The 6,700-nt window shown below is 33.1% G+C and overlaps 1 pseudogene; it reads left to right on the top strand.

Moving 5' to 3' along the window:
- Nucleotides 1–1,975: 1,975 nt before the first annotated feature.
- LOC139824588 (uncharacterized) lies at nucleotides 1,976–3,855 on the top strand (annotated as a pseudogene).
- The last annotated feature ends 2,845 nt before the right edge of the window (nucleotides 3,856–6,700 follow it).

Raw genomic sequence — 6,700 nt, 5'->3', positions numbered from 1 at the left:
AATCCACAAGCATTGAAGATATGTCCTTTCTATGTCCTTTCAAAATCAAGAAGTTGAGCAAAACGAGACAGAAAAGGATGAAAGTGACATAGAAGATATTGTAACTCAAGCTGAGCCTATGGATACTGAGGATTGAAATAATTATTCAAGACGCGGATGTTAATTTTCATCAACATCTGCGTGTTGGATAGTTTTAGTGTATCCAAAGAATATCCAAATAATTATCACATCAAAAGAACATATTTTCAATGCTTGTGGATTAGGTATATTGGGGAAACCACAGAAAAAAAAACGTACCATTGACTTTACCTCAGAGGTGATGTGGAAAATAGTCAAAAGTTGCACTGTCTGTATGTTTGAATAAATGTTATAAATAATGTAAATAAATTTTTTAAAAACATTTTTCGAGTTGAAATGAGACGATGAGTACAACGAATATAATATGTTTTTCTAATTGTTTGTAATAATTTTTAAGTAAACAATTTGTTAATAAATAAGTAAAAATGAGAGAATGTGTTGAAAACGGCTTTGCAATATGGTTCAATAATAATGCAAAAAATTACGTAAATTTTAATAAAAAATAATTATTTTAGTGTAAAACAAGCGTTATCCGACCTGTACGCAATATTGGATAACTTTGCGCGTCAATAAAAAAATCAGCGTTTGTCGTACAAAAAAAATACAAGGGTCCTTTTTTGTTGCAAATTTCGTCCACAACAAGATGCATACAATAAAATTCGTCTCAAATAAATTCTAAGGCTTGAAAACAGCGAAAAACTAAAAGTAGTCCAAAAAATCAAAATTTTTTGCTTACATAGCTACAAACTAAAGAAAAAAGGTCTAAAAAATCGGTTACACCCTGAAAAGTATTCTTTGTAGTTCTCAGATGATGTGTGATTTTTTGGGATTTTTTAATTCCATTTTAAATGACTGAAAAAAATCACCGACGCAACATCAAAAAACGATGAAATCGAGGGTTTTCGAGATCCGAGTCTCGGACTTTGACGGCGCGTGCAAGCTAAACGACTGAGTTGACGATAAATGTTGTTCAGATCATTTATTTATTTATTTATTTATTTAGACCAGCAAGTATTATATAATAACACCTAAAGAGGCAAATTATTGTAGATAATTTTACGCTCTACAAAAAAGATACGTATAGTTAGTTACCCTATCTTGCTTAGTTTTCGAGATATTTGAGAAAAAATAAAAAAAATCACGTTTTTTGTTGATAATATTGTTAATAACTTTTTAATGCGCATTAATTATGCAAAGCAAAATTACTCCCACTTACAGCACCTTAAATCAAAGCGATTCATGGTGGTTGCAACCTGAAAAGAGTGATTGGAAGGTTACCCCCCTAAATTAGTCTAATATGACTGGCCTAGCGTACACAAATTAAAACAATTATTTTCTCGATAACAAAACAAAACACATCAACGAAAATTTTTTGTGGTATATTGGAAGTTTGAAAGTTTTTAACAAAAATTTTTTTTTATTTTTTGATCGTCTCCCTGACAGTTAAAAAAATTATAAAAAATAATTTGTTTAATAAATAGTACGAAATAATTTTTTTTATGTTGTAAATAATTTCATCATAAAATATAGTCCTTTTGTGACAACTTTTATTTAAAAAATTTTTGTATTGCAATTAAAGAAAGAAAGTTATGCAATTATTAATTAAAAAGTCAGTAAATTTTCCATTATTCATAAGTCAAAAAAATTTGCAATTAAAAAAAATATATTTGACACCATATTTTATCTCGTCAGAAACTACCGATATGCAAAATTTGATTCATTTCTGAGAGGTGACTGATCCGGTTCACGCGGAATGGCCCATACCTGACAGTGGCCACATTCGAAGAGCTATCTGGTAACATAATAAAAAAACATATTATTTATTAGTAGCTTCCCAAAAGGAAAGAGTCACATTGCGAACAGTGTAGAATTAGTTAAAGAACTTTCCAACGTTCATATCATGGAGGATCACACACTTGTATCACTCGATGTGGTTTCCCTTTTTACTAATGTTCCTATTGAAAGGGTTATCGACAGTATTTCATCGAGATGGAAATACATTGCCGACAATTGCAAGATCCCGGAATCGGAGTTTCTTCTGGCTGTCAGAATGGTATTAGAATCAACCTTTTTTATGTTTAATGGCGTAATATACCAACAGACTTTCGGATCACCCATGGGCTCCCCGTTGTCTCCCATAGGGGCGGACATAGTGATGCAGGATCTTGAGGAAAGGGCACTTGAGTTGTTGAGTTTCACTCCACCTTTCTATGAGAGATATGTGGATGATATTGCAATGGCAATACCTTCTACTGAATGCACTCACACTTTAGAGGTATTCAATTCTTTTCACCCGAGATTGCAATTTACCATGGAGGTCGGTGTGGATGGCAGGTTGAATTTTTAGAGATAACGATGATCCGGACTGAAAATCGTTTGCAATTCGATTGGTTCCACAAATCTACCTTCTCCGGGAGATATCTAAATTTTTTGTCCCAGCATCCCCATTGCCAGAAGAAAGGAACAGTCATTTGTTTAATAGATCGAGTATTCAAGCTGTCGCATCCTAAATTTCACGAAAAAAACCTTAAATTAGTGATTCATATTTTGTTACAAAATTGCTACCCGTTAGAATTTATTTTTAAGGTAATGCAGGAACGATTGAAATTTCTTTTTTCTAATAGCTGCAATACTGACGACGAGAACTCGATAGATAAGGTTCCTTATTTCACGATACCCTATGTCCCTCAGTTGACTGAAAAATATAAGAATTTAACTAAAGATCTAAATGTAAAGCTCTCGTACTTCAGTTTAAATAAACTGAATAGATATATCAGGGTACACAAAGATACTCTCCCGAGTACATCACATAGGAAAGTTGTGTATAAGATTGACTGTGGGGATTGTGAGGCGTCTTATGTTGGTCAGACGGGGAGACAATTATTAACGAGGATCAAGGAACATGATTCGCATATTAGAAGGAATTGTACGGGACATTCAGTCATAACGGATCACAGATTAGAACATAATCATGAGTTTAAGTGGAATGACGTTAAAATATTAGACCAAGAACCGTCGCTAAGCAAACGCTTGATTTCCGAAATGATTTACATCAAAAGACAAAAAGATGGCCTTAATTTGCAGACGGATACGGAAAATTTACCGGAAACATATGTTAATGTTATCGAAGGACTTGCGAAGATTTGACATTACACTGTTGGTATTTGTAAAGTGACGTAAATGTTATCGTAGGGACTTGCGAGAATTGACATTATATTATTGGTATTTGTAACTTGACCTCTCGCCGTATGTATAGTTGATAACATTGTCGAATCGTGCGTGTCACTGTCAGTTGAAACGGTTTGTAAGACACATCCACTTCACCGCTCATCATAAAACAATAAGTTTTATAATCGACTGACGAGCATTGCGACCTGACTTTATTGTTGACTTTGAATCTGTGAGTTGCTTTTGATCTTTTTCTTTTTGTTAACTCTTGCATTTTTTGTGAGTGGATGGTACTCCGGATGTCCACAGGTATCGCTACACAATGACAAACGACATTCTGCAGTTCAAATTTTCTGGCACTTCAACCAGGAAACTACACGACGATGCTTTGGAACGTGTCGGAGTGCACATCCGCCCTAATTATCGTTTGACTTGATGTTTGCGGCGTTAAGGTTGTTTCTTACCATACTTATGTAAAATTTTGTTAATCATTGCGCTGAGGAGGACCCCAAAAAAGGGTCGAAACGTTCGTTATTGTATTCGAAATTGAATTAAATTTAGCGGTCAAACATCACGCTGGGCTCTTATTGCCTTTGTCGAGTTTTTTGGTTCATATTATTTATATTAATTTTTATACTTATTTATAATATTTATTAATAATAATATTGAAAAAACTGTCTAGTCGAAAGAGTCAGAGCTGTAATAAATGTTTTGAACTTTCTGATTCCTGCGTGGAGCTGACTTTTCTTATTTATATCCGGTAGCATCAAACTGATTTTAAGTCCGTTGCAAAATCAATATGGTGAGTTTCTTTTGTCCCCTCAATTCTTTAATCCTTTCGATTGCATTAAGGCCTTTAGTTTTTCCTCAGCAGCGTTTGAAATAGAAAATATTAAATAATTTCACACTTCTGCACAACGCATAATGTATAAGCATAAGAAAATTGATTGGTCTATACACATGCATGTGCGTAAGGAAATAGACCAATCAGTTTTCTTATGCTTACGTATTAGGTATGCGCTATGCAAAAGTCTGTGTTCCCCGCTTAAATGTTTTCCAAAGGACATTTAGTAAAATTTAAAAAAATCTGAAACTTTGCATAGTAATTTGCATAGTAAAAGTAATTGCATAGTAAAAAAAATAGAGTAATAGGTTCTAATAATAAAATACTTTTTTTTGGGCTAAAAACGGTTTTAGGGGTGAAAATATCCCCTTGGAAAAAAAAACATTTCTCGCTGTTTAATGACGGCTTATTTTTTCTCTTCTTCGAAAGTTCTCTGTAAGACATTACATAATATAATTTTATATGTTGTTTTCTATACATTGTTTATTCTTACAATTAAATTAATTTTAAAATAAAATAAAATTATTAAAATATTACTTATTTTATGTAATTGTGTTACAATAATAATATATTGTTCAAAGAAATATTCAAAACAAAAAAATTGTTTGCGTGTAATATTGATACAAAGAATAACATGTGTCAATTATAGTAGTATAAGTATTTGTTATATGTCGAGAAAAATAAATTGTTTCACATATTCGATAAAATATAAAATAATTCATTTAAATGTTAATTAATTTAAAAAAAATGTTACGTACATAGTATTTTATTTGTTATCGTAAGTAATTATACTTACACAGCGTTATGAAGAATAAAGAAGCAGTAAATTCAAGAGCAAAATTGTTTTTTAATAAACGCTTTAATAAAACGGCTTTTTAAAAAGTATATAGACTAGAACTAGAACAAATACAGACGCGCGCGTAGCGCGCACTATTTATTTAATTATATATACATATATTAAACTTTTTTTAGATCCACCACTTGTATTTTAACTCAAAAGCGGTTCATTGTTTAAAAAAAAAACGCAAGAGGAAGTCTTTATAGAGTTTTAGTTCCTGATTAAAAAAATTGTTAAACAAAAAAATCCCAGTGGCGTACTATTTTCTCATTTTCTTCATTAAAAAACTTAATATATGTATATGATTACCCATTCGCACGCCCCTGATGGATCTAAAAATGTTTCATCGGTTCACTGGAAAATGGTTTTTAATACAACATGTACGCGTACCAATATTGAATAGAATATCTAAATGTTTTCCAGATTTTCGAAATTTTCATATTTTTCTCACAATTTTGACACTGTATTTTAAAAACGAAGCAGTTTAGGGGATGTGTTTATAGGACCTTTTCTTCCTAAAATAAGCCACGGAAAGTGAATAATTGAAACAATAGTGAAGAAATAGGAAAAATAAAAAATTAAAAGAAGTGAAGATTAAAATTGATAGTTGATTATAGGTCCGTTAATAGTATAATAATAAATGATATCAGTAATAGGTATGGCGCCGCGATAATAATCAGGAACCTGTTCGTTTGCCAAATTGGCGATTCGCGGATATGAGCTTTATCGTTATCGTGCCGCTGATAAGAAGAAAACAGACGCGCGTTACAGTTTTATTCGCATTATCGATTGCTGCTGTATTTGGAATTCCGATGTGGCACCTGTGGCACACGCGCGCTTAACAATTCGCTTGAAGAAATACGTAACGCGTTGCGATATGTCTCATAATTAACGTAGTATAGTCTCGATCAACGCTTGTAAAAAAAGTCGAATGAGCGATCGATGTAGATAGAGCGCAAATCTAAAAAAAAGATATCCGAAAAGAGATATTCGTTTTTAATCACGATATAATGTGTGTACATACTGTACATACATACATACGTAATAAATTTATTGCGAAAAATATTATCTCAGCCAGGGTTCGAACCTGGAACCTCCCTTATTCCGTTTCGACCACTGAGACATGTGGTAATATTTATCGCAATAACCTGTACTTATTAGAACAATAATAATAGAAGATGGAAACACCGAAAGTAACTTTCATTCGGTTGGGGTATTATTACTAGGCCAGGTGTATCAAATTCAATGCAATTGTAGTTCGCCAGTACGAAATAATAAAACTAAGACTCAAAACAGGACCGACGATCGCACTGCTCACGGATGGCGTCCTAGCGTCCTTACGGACGTTGACCCTTCCTGAGCTATTAAAAGTGCGATCGGCTCGCGCACCGCGCCTCAAAACGTGTACCTGCGAGCGACATTTGTAAGTATCTGGTTGCGTCCTTCCTTATCCCTACCCCTCTGGTTAGCCTTCCTTCGCTTCCCAGTTTTTCTTATCCTAATCCTGATGGGATGGACGTAACAATAGTAAAGGATGGAATACAGCAAAATACAAGTGCATAAGCTCTTATATTCTTTGTTTAGCTTGATATCTCGTATATCCCTTCTGTTTAGGATATACGGCATTTTAGCATGCGGGATTTATGCCATAGTACAGACGCTTTGTAAAAATCGAAATCTCCTATTATGTGTTCTTTTTCTTTCTTTTCCTTGGATTGTATACCAATAACCTTTCATGCATCTATCGTTCTTCTATTTTCTTTTTAAAATTT

This window comes from Temnothorax longispinosus, unplaced genomic scaffold, assembly GCF_030848805.1.
Source record: "Temnothorax longispinosus isolate EJ_2023e unplaced genomic scaffold, Tlon_JGU_v1 HiC_scaffold_45, whole genome shotgun sequence".
In the NCBI taxonomy this organism is placed as follows: domain Eukaryota; kingdom Metazoa; phylum Arthropoda; class Insecta; order Hymenoptera; family Formicidae; genus Temnothorax; species Temnothorax longispinosus.
Note: the sequence above shows the minus strand (reverse complement) of the source record. Positions and strands in the feature narration are given on the sequence as shown.